The 12,139-nt window shown below is 43.7% G+C and overlaps 1 long non-coding RNA gene across 1 annotated transcript; it reads left to right on the plus strand.

Moving 5' to 3' along the window:
* The first annotated feature begins 5,845 nt into the window (after positions 1–5,845).
* On the plus strand, positions 5,846–11,325 carry LOC132658406 (uncharacterized). The gene is made up of 4 exons (XR_009598033.1): positions 5,846–5,916; positions 6,988–7,282; positions 10,706–10,803; positions 10,904–11,325. It is a non-coding gene; the product is annotated as an uncharacterized LOC132658406 (long non-coding RNA).
* The last annotated feature ends 814 nt before the right edge of the window (positions 11,326–12,139 follow it).

Below are 12,139 nucleotides of genomic sequence, written 5' to 3' on the forward strand. Positions count from 1 at the left end.
CATCACTGACCTTGGGAACATATGCCCTTGGGAATATGCTTAACCTCTGTAAGTTTTTCTCATAAAGCCTTGAGCAGTTCACTTCCTTGTGATGTGTCATTTGTGTTATATTCTTTAACTCTTTTGAGGCAGTGTTTCTCACCTGCAACACTTTATCTTGGCTTGGCTACCACTGTTGGCACAGTGCCAAACTGGGAACCTCTGTTCAAGGAATGTTTATAATTTACTTGATTTTGCCAAAAATATTAATAATCATTTATGAAAATTTTCCTCTTGGCAAAATCTGGTCACTTTAATGAGGGGAGAGGAAGAAGGACCATCAAGGAGTAAGATTTGTCTTTAGGAAACTTTAGTTCCATGTAGGGACCAGATACGGAGAAGGCAATGGCACCCCACTCCAGTACTCTTGCCTGGAAAATCCCATGGACGGAGGAGCCTGGTGGGCTGCAGTCCATGGGGTCGCTAAGAGTCGGACACGACTGAGCGACTTCACTTTCACTTTTTACTTTCATGCATTGGAGAAGGAAATGGCAACCCACTCCAGTGTTCTTGCCTGGAGAATCCCAGGGACGGGGAGCCTGGTGGGCTGCCGTCTATGGGGTCGCACAGAGTTGGACACGACTGAAGTGGCTTAGCAAGGGACCAGATAGGTAATTGACCTGGCAGGTTTCTCCTCTGTTCCTCCTCAATGTGTGACCCCAGGGATCCGCTTCGGAGTAGAAACTGTTGGGACCAGAGTTCTTGTCTAGCGAGATGATCCTGGCTTCCTAGTGACCCACAGAGACACAGAAAGGAAGCTGCTGCTGCCTGTTAGATGTCCTGTTTTCCTAAAACAAATACATATTGGACATTAAAGGAACTCTGCTGTTCCTTAAAACATTCAGTTATTGCCTCAAAGGTCTGGAGCTCCACAAGCTGGGGGACAGGGCAGAGGTGAAGGGGAGAGTTATCTGTGCATTGTGCTCCTGGCTTTGCCCCCCCACTCCTAATTTCCTTGTACCCCAGAAAGGAGCAAATCCTCAGGCCTACAGGCAGCAGGGCTTCTCCCATGGACATCCCCCTCCACCCCTGTCCCACCTCTTTCTCCTTCAGTCAATTCTCTCTGATCTTCCAGGGTGGAAGGTGAAGGTTGGAGAAGTGTGAGTTCTGGTCCCATGGCTGAGGGGAGGGGAGAAGCACCAGAAAGAGAATGGGCTGGAGGAGGAGGACTTTCCATTTCAGATGGCCATTCATTTCCTCCTTGATAATCTAAAATCACACACTATTTGTGAACCAGAAGACTAGCTTTTCTCTGCTAATATCCACTCCAGTGTATCCTGTGTGAGCCATTCCTATTCCTCCTCTGAACAGAACTTTGGTCCTCTTTCTGATGAAATAAAAATTCTGGTCTTACTGAGCTGAGTTTGTCCTCTCCACATTTGGGTAACTGTCAAGCTTCCTGGCATTAGCTGACGTTGACAGGTGCCTGTCATCCCTGATTTCTCCTCCTTCCTAGGTGGAAGAATAGGCGGCAGGTAAGGGTGAAGGTTCAGCCAGCCTCATAACAATAGATTACAGGCGCTAATGTCAATTCACACAGCATCTTTCCCTGGGAGTCCAAGGAAGTACTGGTACCCTGTGAAACTGCAGTGCCTTCTCCATGATTTCTAGGGAAGCTGCCTGAGTGACCCTTTCCTGTATCCTTAGAGTATTGTCCACAACCTAGTGTCATCTCTACCACTCCCTAAGACTGAAGGCAAAAGAAGAGGGTGATAGAGGATGAGATGGTTAGATAGCATCATCAACTCAGTGAATATGAACTGGGGAAAACTCTGGGAGACAGTGAGAGACAGGGAGGCCTGGCATGCTGCAGTCCATGGGCTCGCAAAGAGTCAGACATGATTTAGTGATTGAACGATAACAACCACCACTCCCCACCTGAGGCTGTGGGCCATCTGAGGGCAAAGTCTGCCCACCACCTGCAATTAAGGGCATGCCAGCTGCCCTCTCACCACCCTTTACTCACAACATTTTGTGAAAAGAAAAGAGGAATGTTTTGCCTCCCTTGTAATTGTTCAGAAAGTACAGCATCCCCCTCCCAAGCACTGAGACTCACACTATAAAGTCAGCCCATAATGGATGAGATGAGATATATACAAAGACTGGCAAAAGACAAACTGGCTTCCGAGCCTGCAACTGGAAGGCCAAGCAATTCTGGCTCCATCGGCTTGTCTAAAGCTGCATGGAGTGAATGGTATTACCGTAACCCAGGAGGTTCAGGATGGTTAGACAACTGTAGCTCACGACTGAGTGACTTCACTTTCACTTTTCACTTTCATGCATTGGAGAAGGAAATGGCAACCCACCCCAGTGTTCTTGCCTGGAGAATCCCAGGGACAGGGGAGCCTGGTGGGCTGCCACCTATGGGATCGTACAGAGTCGGACACGACTGAAGCGACTTAGCAGCAGCAGCAGCAGCTCTGGTAGAGGACAAACAAGGAAGAAAGAGCCTGCAGTGTGTCTCCAGAGCTGACCCTCAGGAGTGACCTGTCTGCTCCAGCTTGTGCAGACAGATGATTCAGCTGTCAGAGCCTGGAGACATAAAATATTTGAATCATACATGCAGTTACCATTCACATCATTTCATGCTCACTAAGCATCTGTAATTATAATCAAATTACAATTTGATTTTCCATGTATTTATTAATACCCCACTTTGTTCTAAAAGATACATGAGGGAGCTTATGAAAATGGGCATGCTTCCATTTAAAAAATAAAATTTAATATAAACTGTTACTGTGGGGTTTTGGTTTTTCCTGCCTCAAATCCATTTTATCCTTATATGTCCACATTTTCTTTGAGAGAGCTAGCTACCTCCCAGGTGGAACTGGTACCATCTCATCATAAGTTGCTACACCTGGCGGATCTGAAAATTCCATCAGCCTGGTCTCTGTGGCTTGGCCAAGCCCCCCATGGAAACTCAATTCTAGAAATTTTGTTGGAATCATGAGGAAAAAGCAGCTCTTCCTCAATTGGCATTGCTGTCAGTACGGTGATATAAGTCTGACATTGCCAGGAGTCTTCAAGGAGTAGGCAGGAGCCTGAGGATGGAGGCTCCATAGAACAGAGCAAAGCTAAGAGATGGAGGAAAAGACACTAAGTGTTGATGAGAATTTTTGAATTCTTAGATCCAGCCATGGCTGACGTTAGACCAACTCATGGGTTTTCTTAGTAGTCCTAATGTATTCCTTTTCTTTTTTTTTTTAAATTTAAATTTATTTATTTTAATTGGAGACGAATTACTTTACAATATTGTGTTGGTTTTGCCATACATCAACATGAATCCGCCACGGGTGTACACATGTTCCCCATCCTGAACCTCCCTCCCACCTCCCTTCCCGCACCATCCCTCTGGGTCATCCCCATGCACCAGCCCAAGCCCCTCTCAACTGAGGGTCTTGATTAATTCAACATATCAGAAAAGCAGACAAAGAAAAAAATTAGCGTAGAGAAGGAAAAATGAGACCAATAGTAAAGTGAGCACACATACTCACAAAATGTTTGCGTGGACTCAGTATCTTTGTTGGCACTGGCCTGCAAACTCGCCTCAAACTAATAGCAGTTAACACAGGGGCCACCTGATCACTGACACTAATTAGAGGACCCAGAAGAAGACAACTAAGCAGATGTTCAGGAGAAATATTATTATTCCTGATTACAAAATTGAAGAAATTTCTCCTTTGGGCTTCTTGTAAAGATGCTGTGTGAAAGAATGAATCACACCCTCAAAAATATTCCTGCAGTACATCCAACAATGAAATAATGACTTTCATGGGACCGTTTCTAGTAAGATCTTCTAAAGTGGACTGATGACGTAACACCTGAGCCTACCTCAACGAGGACTGCTTTACAGCCCAGGAGTTCTGCCAGTCATGTATATGGCTCTTTGCTAACACGCTTGGTCAAAGTGACTCCTCTAAGGTGAACACGCCGCATCCGCCTCTAGGTGAAATGGTTTAGGGCCGTGAACCAGTTACAATTGCTTTGCTTTGGGAAGCTGATCTATGTCTAATTTTCTGTGGTAATTAGATGAATCGTTGTCTATTGAGGCCATTTATACTTTAATGCCTTAATGCAATGTCGTATGCAAAGAAGAGAGTGGGCCGCAAGAGGGAGGCTTCCTTTCTAGTTTTCTAGAAGGGATACCTCCCTGATTTAAAGGAGTGTTCCTGCCTACAATCTGACAGAGACACAGGGTTTTTGTTGCTGTTTTTTAATCTGATGAATCCCTTTTCTCTCTCTTTTTTAAATTCTTATTTGTTGAATTTCTTTTTTTTAAATGAGGTTGCTTTTCTATATTATGATTGAAGTATAGTTGATGCAGTGTTGCGTTAGTCTCTTTTTCTTTCTCTTTTTTTTTTTGGCCACACCACACAGCGTGCAGAGTATGAGTCTTCGTTCCCCAACCACCAAGGATTGACCATGCCCCCTTGCAGTGGAAGAGCTGGTTCTTAATTAACCATCGACTGTCCCAATGTTGTGTTAGTTTCCATACAGGGTTTCAGTAAAGTGTTCAGTTTCTGCACAGGGTTTCAGTAAATTACAGCAAAGTAATTTACTTATACATACAGATATATCTATTATTTTTCAGATTTTTCCCCTTATAGGTTTTGTAAAAAATATATAGTTCCCTGTGCTATACAGCAGATTCTTGTTGGTTATCTATTTTATATATAATAGTGTTTATATGTTAGTCCCAAACTCCCAATTTATCCTACCTCCCCTTCTCCTTTGGTAACCCCATCAGTTTATCTTCTATGTCTGTGGGTCTATTTCTGTTTTGCATAAAAGTTCATGTGTTTTAGAGCCCACATGTAAGTGATATCATCTGATATTTGTCTTCCTCTATCTGACTTAATTCACTTAGTATGATAATCTCTAGGCCCATCCCTGTTGCTGCAAGTGATATTACTTCATTCCTTTTAGTGGTTAAGTAGTATTCCATTGAATAAATACACCGCATCTTCTTTATCCGTTCATCTGCCGATGGACATTTAGGTTGCTTCCGTGTTTTTGTTATTGTAAGTAGTGCTGCAATGAACACAGAGGTACATGTATCTTTTCAAATTATGTTTGTTTTTTCCCCAGATATATGTTCAGGAGTGGAATTGCTGGATCATACGGTAGCTCTATTTTCAGTTTGTAAAGGAACCTCCACACTGTTCTCTATAGAAGCTGTGGTAGTTCACATTCCCACCAACAGTGTAGGGGGGTTCCTTTATCTCCACACTCTCTCCAGCGGTTATGATTTGTACTTTTTGGCGATGGCCATCCTGACCAGTGTGAGGCGGCACTACTTAGCTGTAGTTTCGACCTGCAGCACTAACTGTGTGGCTAGCACGGTGGAGTTCAAAGGCAGGCAGTCCCTGCTTGGTGGCAGAAGATGTTTCTTAACATATGAGTTGAATGTGTGATAATCGCACCCTCCAAGTGTATCTAATAAAGGTTTTCTGCTCCTGTTGAGACGGAGAAGTCTATGAAATCCCTAGTAACACTTCGCTCTCTGGATGTAATCCTGGGAGCTAGGTTTTTAGCATTGTATGTGTCTGTATGGCCAGGCCACTCAGGATGGCTCTCTTGCTCTCTGAACACCCCCTGCCTGACTTGCTTACTCCACCTGCACCCTGTGCACACAACTGACCTTCCTACTTATTTGCCCCAGACCCCAGCTGGTGGCTGTTCTTATCAAGGGAGCGGTGAGGGGCGTGCCCCTCTGCTGGTTTCCGTGGTAACTAGTGAGCCCACCTGAAGTCAGTTCCCCTGGAATTAGCAGCCTCTTTATTCCTTCCCTTCCTCTGCCGGAATGAAGACTGCTGCCATGTCCTGCCTGCCATCAGCTGCACAGAGTGGAGTGTTGCTTCAGGACCTTTCTGATGGGTAAGCTCCCATTTCCATTAAACCACTGATGTCTCTGTTGCCAACTCCAAGATCTTTCTTTGATCTTGAAGCTGGGCAAGGGCAGGCCTTGTGGGCCTGCAGGGTGCAGCTCAGCAGTATCCTACCAACTCTTTTTATTTATATGGTCATTATCCATTTTTTTAAATGTACAAACAAGTTCATCTCTAATAGGCACAAATTTTAATGTATTCCTTTCCCTCAATTTGCATTTCCATTCCATTTCCTCCATAGAATTTCATTCTAATGTAATATATTTTTATATGTGAAAGTCTTTTGCTGATATTTATCTTCAAATACACTTTGTAAATTGAAATTAATTTTTTAATTCTTGTGACTATAAAATTCTTAGTGTTAAAATTTTCAACTGGATTCAGTTATTCATTACAATAGATATTAATATGTGATTGATCAAAACAATCTAACTATATTACAAATTATAATAAGTACTTAAACATAAGAAATAACATTTTGTGAAATAGCTTCCTCTTGATGAGATTGATGGGACTTTTTCTAGTAGTTCATATATGCATGGATGAATATTCCTTACTGTTAGAATGAGACAGGATTCAATATAAGTTCTAGTTCTTCTTTTTGTTTTTATAAATATAAGCATTGATAAACCTGGCTCACATAACTAATTAGATGGGAATGGAAAGAATTTTGTTTTCTCAATTCAACTCAATTGTATTCTAATATATAGTCATATTTATTTATATTTTTGGACTTTAAGCTCATATATATATTCTTATGATTAATATAACATACAATTACTATATAATATGTTATATATATTATATATTAGCTGGGAAAGATTGAAGGCAAAAGGAGAAGAGGGCAGCAGAGGATGAGATGGTTGGATAGCATCACTGACTCAATGGACATGAACTTGGGCAAACTCTGGGAGATGGTGAGGGACAGGGAGGCCTGGCGTGCTGCAGTCCATGGGGTCACAAAGAGTCAGAAATGACTTAATGACTGAATAACAACAACAAATGTTATATATTCACATATTTGATTCCTATATATTCTGTTCTGCTATGTTATATTCAGAAAATCACGCCCTGGGATTTCTTTGGAAGGAATGATGCTAAAGCTGAAACTCCAGTACTTTGGCCACCTCATGCGAAGAGTTGACTCACTGGAAAAGACTCTGATGCTGGGAGGGATTGAGGGCAGGAGGAGAAGGGGACAACAGAGGATAAGATGGCTGGATGGCATCACGGACTCGATGGACGTGAGTCTGAGTGACCTCTGGGAGTTGGTGATGGACAGGGAGGCCTGGCGTGCTGCAATTCATGGGGTCGCAAAGAATCAGACATGACTGAGTGACTGAACTGAACTGAAGGTAATTTTTAGTGATATTTGAAGAAATTACTTGGCTTTCCTTTAATTTAGCTGAAAGCAAAGCATTAGACATCATAATATTTAGAAAATTATTCTTTAGATTCTTTCATTAAGGTCATTTACTTGCTCAAAGCTATCAATTTCAGCTGCCCCTTTTTTCAGGCTCTGGACTTCTATACCCATTGTGAGATTTAGGATGGGTGAATGGCACACAGAGCAGAGAAGCACAGTCGTGATGGGGGTAGGGAATTGACGGGCACACTGTCTCCTCTGCAGGTCAACACTCACATGGAAATTAAGGCTCTGGAAAAAGGCGCCCTTAAAATTCACTCTTTATACCCTCATCCCTTAGAAAGGTACTTATTAAACATAAGCAATGAAATATGCATCTCAGTTTGAGTGTCAGTGTTCTAGTGAAGAAGAAAGCATTTTATTAAAATATAGGAACTTACTAAAAAGTACTATAAAAAAGCAGCCAGTGGTAAAATTCTGGAGGGGGGTGCTGTGTGAGAAAGGCCATGGGAGAGGCCTTGTGACAGGTGCCGCTGAAGTGAAGTCCAAGGACAAGCCTAGGCAGCATGCAGAGCTGGGGAAGCACGCTCTAAGCAGGAGGAACAGCAAGTACACAGGTCCCACTGGGATCATGCTTGCGTGCACATGAGTGGCAGGAGCTAGGCTGGTATGGCTGGAGCATGGTGGACGGGGGAGGTGTGGAGCAAAGTGAGGCCAGAGAAACGAGCAGGGACGGACTGGTAGGGCCCTGAGGGAGCTGCCTATCATTCTCAAGGCAGTCCGTAGCCATTCAAAGTTACCAGGAGAATGATAGGAGCTGAGCTGCGTTTCAGAGAGATCACGCCACATACTAGGATATGAGGCAGTGGATGAGGCGAAGTAAGAACAAAACCAGCAAACGGCTGGTGGCCTTGGACTAAGGCAACTTTCCACAAGGGGAAGAACAGAGTCTCAGGACAGGGGAGGAAGAAGAGAGCTATAAGAGGCATTGAAGTAGGGCAATAATACTTTGTAGAAAAGGCCTACAGGAATTGCTGATGAATTGAGTATAGAGCGTAAAGAAAGGGAAAGAATCTACCTGTAGGATAAATTCTATAAGTGGGATTACTTAACTATGTCTATGACATATTTCAACACCAGAAAATTTGAACCCAGAGGTGCTGGGGAGCTATTTGGGTCATGGCACTCAGTGACTGCTTTTTTTGGCTTATCATACTGTCCATGGGGTTCTTGGGGTGAGAACACTGAAGTGGTTTGCCATTCCCTTCTCCAGTGGGCCATGTTTTGTCAGAACTTGCCACTATGACCCGTGGTGGCCCTGAACGATGTGGCTCATATATTGATGGAGTTATCCAAGTCCCTTTGCCACAACAAGACTGTGATCCATGAAGGGGTTCAACTCTGGACACGAATCTAAGCAAACTCCAGGAGACCTGAAGGACAGCGAAGCCTGGTGTGCTGCAGTCCATGGGGTCACAAAGAGTTGGACATGACTTAGTGACTGAACAACAAGTGACCAAGAGCACCAGCCTGGAAATCTACCTGGATAAGCAATGATGTGGATCCTACTCATGGCTTTTTGCTCCAAATCACTATCCATGTGCCAGGCATGAAAACTGCCACATAAAATCTCGAAAATTAGGTCCATTTTTGAAGGGAATTCTTAACTGCCACAGTTCTTGTTAGTTCAAAGTATGTGCCTATCAAGTTTTAAGTGAATTTTCTGTAACTGTTACCAAATAGGAGTTTTGAAAGTAAAATAAATATTTCAAAATTATCCATAATTTAAACAATTTTGATCAACCTAGCAAGAGAAATGATCTGATCTTTCTCACTACAGAAAATAGTATAAAAATGTTGGTACACAAAGAGGCGATTAAAGAGCACAAAGCCAAAATGTAAGGGAAGAAGTATGATAGAGATGTGTCAGGAAGGTAATTAATGAAATGTTACCTGACCTTTCTTGATTTTGTGATGATCATGGTATTTGTCAGCATTTTGAAATTTGCAATTCATTGTTATTTCTCAGCCTAAATGAATATTTATTGTCACACTCAATTTGTATTTTAATTTTGTATTATTTATGTAAAGAGGGCTCTGCAAATCATTTAAGCTTTAGGCCTAAAACACCTGCCCCTGGCTAGCGGCATCACTTATAAGATGGGGCAGTCTTGGCAGGGAGCAGAAGATTATTGTTGTTTTGGGGGCTGTAGTATTGGATGGGTTATCAGTAGTGTTTTTTTTCGAAGGGATGAGCCTAGGTTAAGTTAGAAATGACCATTAGACATCCAAATGGAGCTAGACAGTTGAATCAATAGGTCTAGAGCGCAAGAGTTCTGGGTTGGAGACATCAGTTTGAGCATAATTAGAGCACGGTTGGTGTTTAAAGCCCAAGAGTCTATGAAATCAGCTGGGGAAGGAGTTTATAGAGATGGAAGAGAAGCAGGTTCCTGACGGAACTCTCAGGTCATCAACGTTTAGAAATTTAGTAAAAAAAAAAAAAAAAAGAAAGACTCAAGAGGCTTGGCAGCAATAGCTGAGCGGGGAAGCCAGGCAAGTGGGGGCCCAGAGGCCTGGAGGAAATGACTCCATGGAAATGGGGAGGTCAGTCAGGCCAAACCCTGCTGCGAGGCCAAGAAAGACAAAGATGGAGCTGGCCCAGGGCTTTGTTCACTGGTAACTCTGACAAGCGGAGAAGGCAATGGCACCCCACTCCAGTACTCTTGCCTGGAAAATCCCTTGGACGGAGGAGCCTGGTGGGCTGCAGTCCATGGGGTCGCTGAGGGTCGGACGTGACTGAGCGACTTCCCTTTCACTTTTCACTTTCATGCATTGGAGAGGAAATGGCAACCCACTCCAGTGTTCTTGCCTGGAGAATCCCAGGGATGGGGGAGCCTGGTGGGCTACCGTCTATGGGGTCGCACAGAGTCGGACACAGCTGAGATGAATTCACAGCAGCAGCAGCAACTCTGACAAGAGTCGTTTCTCTAAAGTGGTGGATAAAGAACAACTGGGGTTGGAGAGTTTGGGAGAGTGTGGATGGTGAGGGAGCAATGGCGATGCCTGGAGACATCCCTCTTAAAGAGCGTAGCTGCGGTGGGAGCAGAAAAAGGCAAGAGTACCTAGAGGAGTGTGGGCCCAAAGAAATGTAGTTGGATTTTCTTTTTAAATGTGTGATATTCAGGCATATGTGTGTGTGGATGGGAATGAACCGGTAGAAAGGAAAATTGATGATGCAGGAAAGAATGAGGATAATTGCTGAGGAATCTGGGTCCAAATGGAAACATTTAGCTTAAGTGAGAGCCAGGATGGAGGGACGGTGGAGAGTGTGGTTACCAGCGCAGGTTGAGGATGGATCTGGTGCTGGGCACTGAGGTGTCCTCATTGGATCACATCTATTTTCTCTGTACAGCATGGACATTTGGAGTCAGAGAATGGCTCTTCTCTTCTGACTACTGGGGCTGAGGGACAAGAGGAAAAGTGTTGAAGATCTGAGGTGAAAAAAGAAACGTAAGTAGCTCTTGAGTGGAAAAGCAGCATGGCTTTGCTGTTTGTACTGTTGTTGCTGTTTAATCACTCAGTCATGTCTGATTCTTTTGTGACCCCATAGACTATAGCCTACCCGGTTCATCTGTTCAAAGGATTGTCCAGACAAGAATACCAGAATGGGTTGCCATTTCCTTCTCCAGAGAATCTTCCCAACCCAGGGATCGAACCTGTGTCTCCTGCATTGGCAGGCAAGTTCTTTACTGCTGAGCCGCAGGGGTGGCCTGCTGCTTGTATACTTTTCTACAAAACTGTAAGCTCTTTGGGGGATGAGCCTGTGATACCCATTTCTGGAAACCCTATAGAGCCAATAAGGCATCTGGCCTAAGTAGGCCCCTGAGGCACTCCTGTTGGATAGGTGGGTGGGTGGATGAATGGGAGCAGTCTTAGAGAAATCCAAATGTAGAAATAAACTTCATCAAATGAAGTGAAAGACTTCACCCAGTGATGTGGGGCAGGGAGTATATGAGTGATCGGGAGGATTTTCCATGGCATGAATAAAGATGTAAGTGTAGCATCTTCTGGGAAGACTTTTCCCCAACTTGGGCAGGGGTATGCATGTTTGAGACTAGGGGGAGATACCTTCATATGTGTTGGTGAGAGAGGCCAAGTGTGCTGTGCCTTGAAGGTTCTGCTAAGGAGTTTGGATTCCAGCTGAAATCAGCAGCCTGTATGTGGTGCCCAGGCTGCGACTTTTATCTGAAGGCTTAATGAATACAACCTGGAAAAACTGAAAGTTTAAAACCACTACTAGTTTCACATCAGTCAAAAAGTAGAAACTTTAAAAAGTACAGACTTCTGTTTCTTGGGAAGCCATCTGAATGGGTCTTTATACTACAACAATGTAAAATGTGTGGCTCTCTAAAATGAGGATGTTATTAACTCCGGAGGCTAAGCTCCTCCATAAGATAAGAGAACAGGTTACTGCTGAGGGTGCAGAAAGAGTTGCATCTCTGCAGATATTTCCCTTAGAAAAATGGTTTCTTACACCCACTGGCAGATGCTTATGTTCTACTTGGGTGGATGTGTTCTTGTTCAGGCAATGTTCATAGAAGGCCAAAGGCAAAAGGGTGGAAAATGACTTCACCTTACCAAGGGGACTGGTTTGAGTTTGGCAGGATTTAACCTGGTCTGAACTTCTGGTCTCCTGCCCATCATATCACTGAAGATCGATTAGCCCAGAAAGTACTATTGTAAGAGGACTGTATTGTGATGTGGTTGTCCAGAAATCCTCCTGCAGAGGAAAGCTATGTTTCTCTTGAAAGGAATGAATATCATTGCTGTCAATCACCCAGGGAAG

This window comes from Ovis aries, chromosome 22 (genome assembly GCF_016772045.2).
Source record: "Ovis aries strain OAR_USU_Benz2616 breed Rambouillet chromosome 22, ARS-UI_Ramb_v3.0, whole genome shotgun sequence".
Lineage (NCBI taxonomy): Eukaryota > Metazoa > Chordata > Mammalia > Artiodactyla > Bovidae > Ovis > Ovis aries.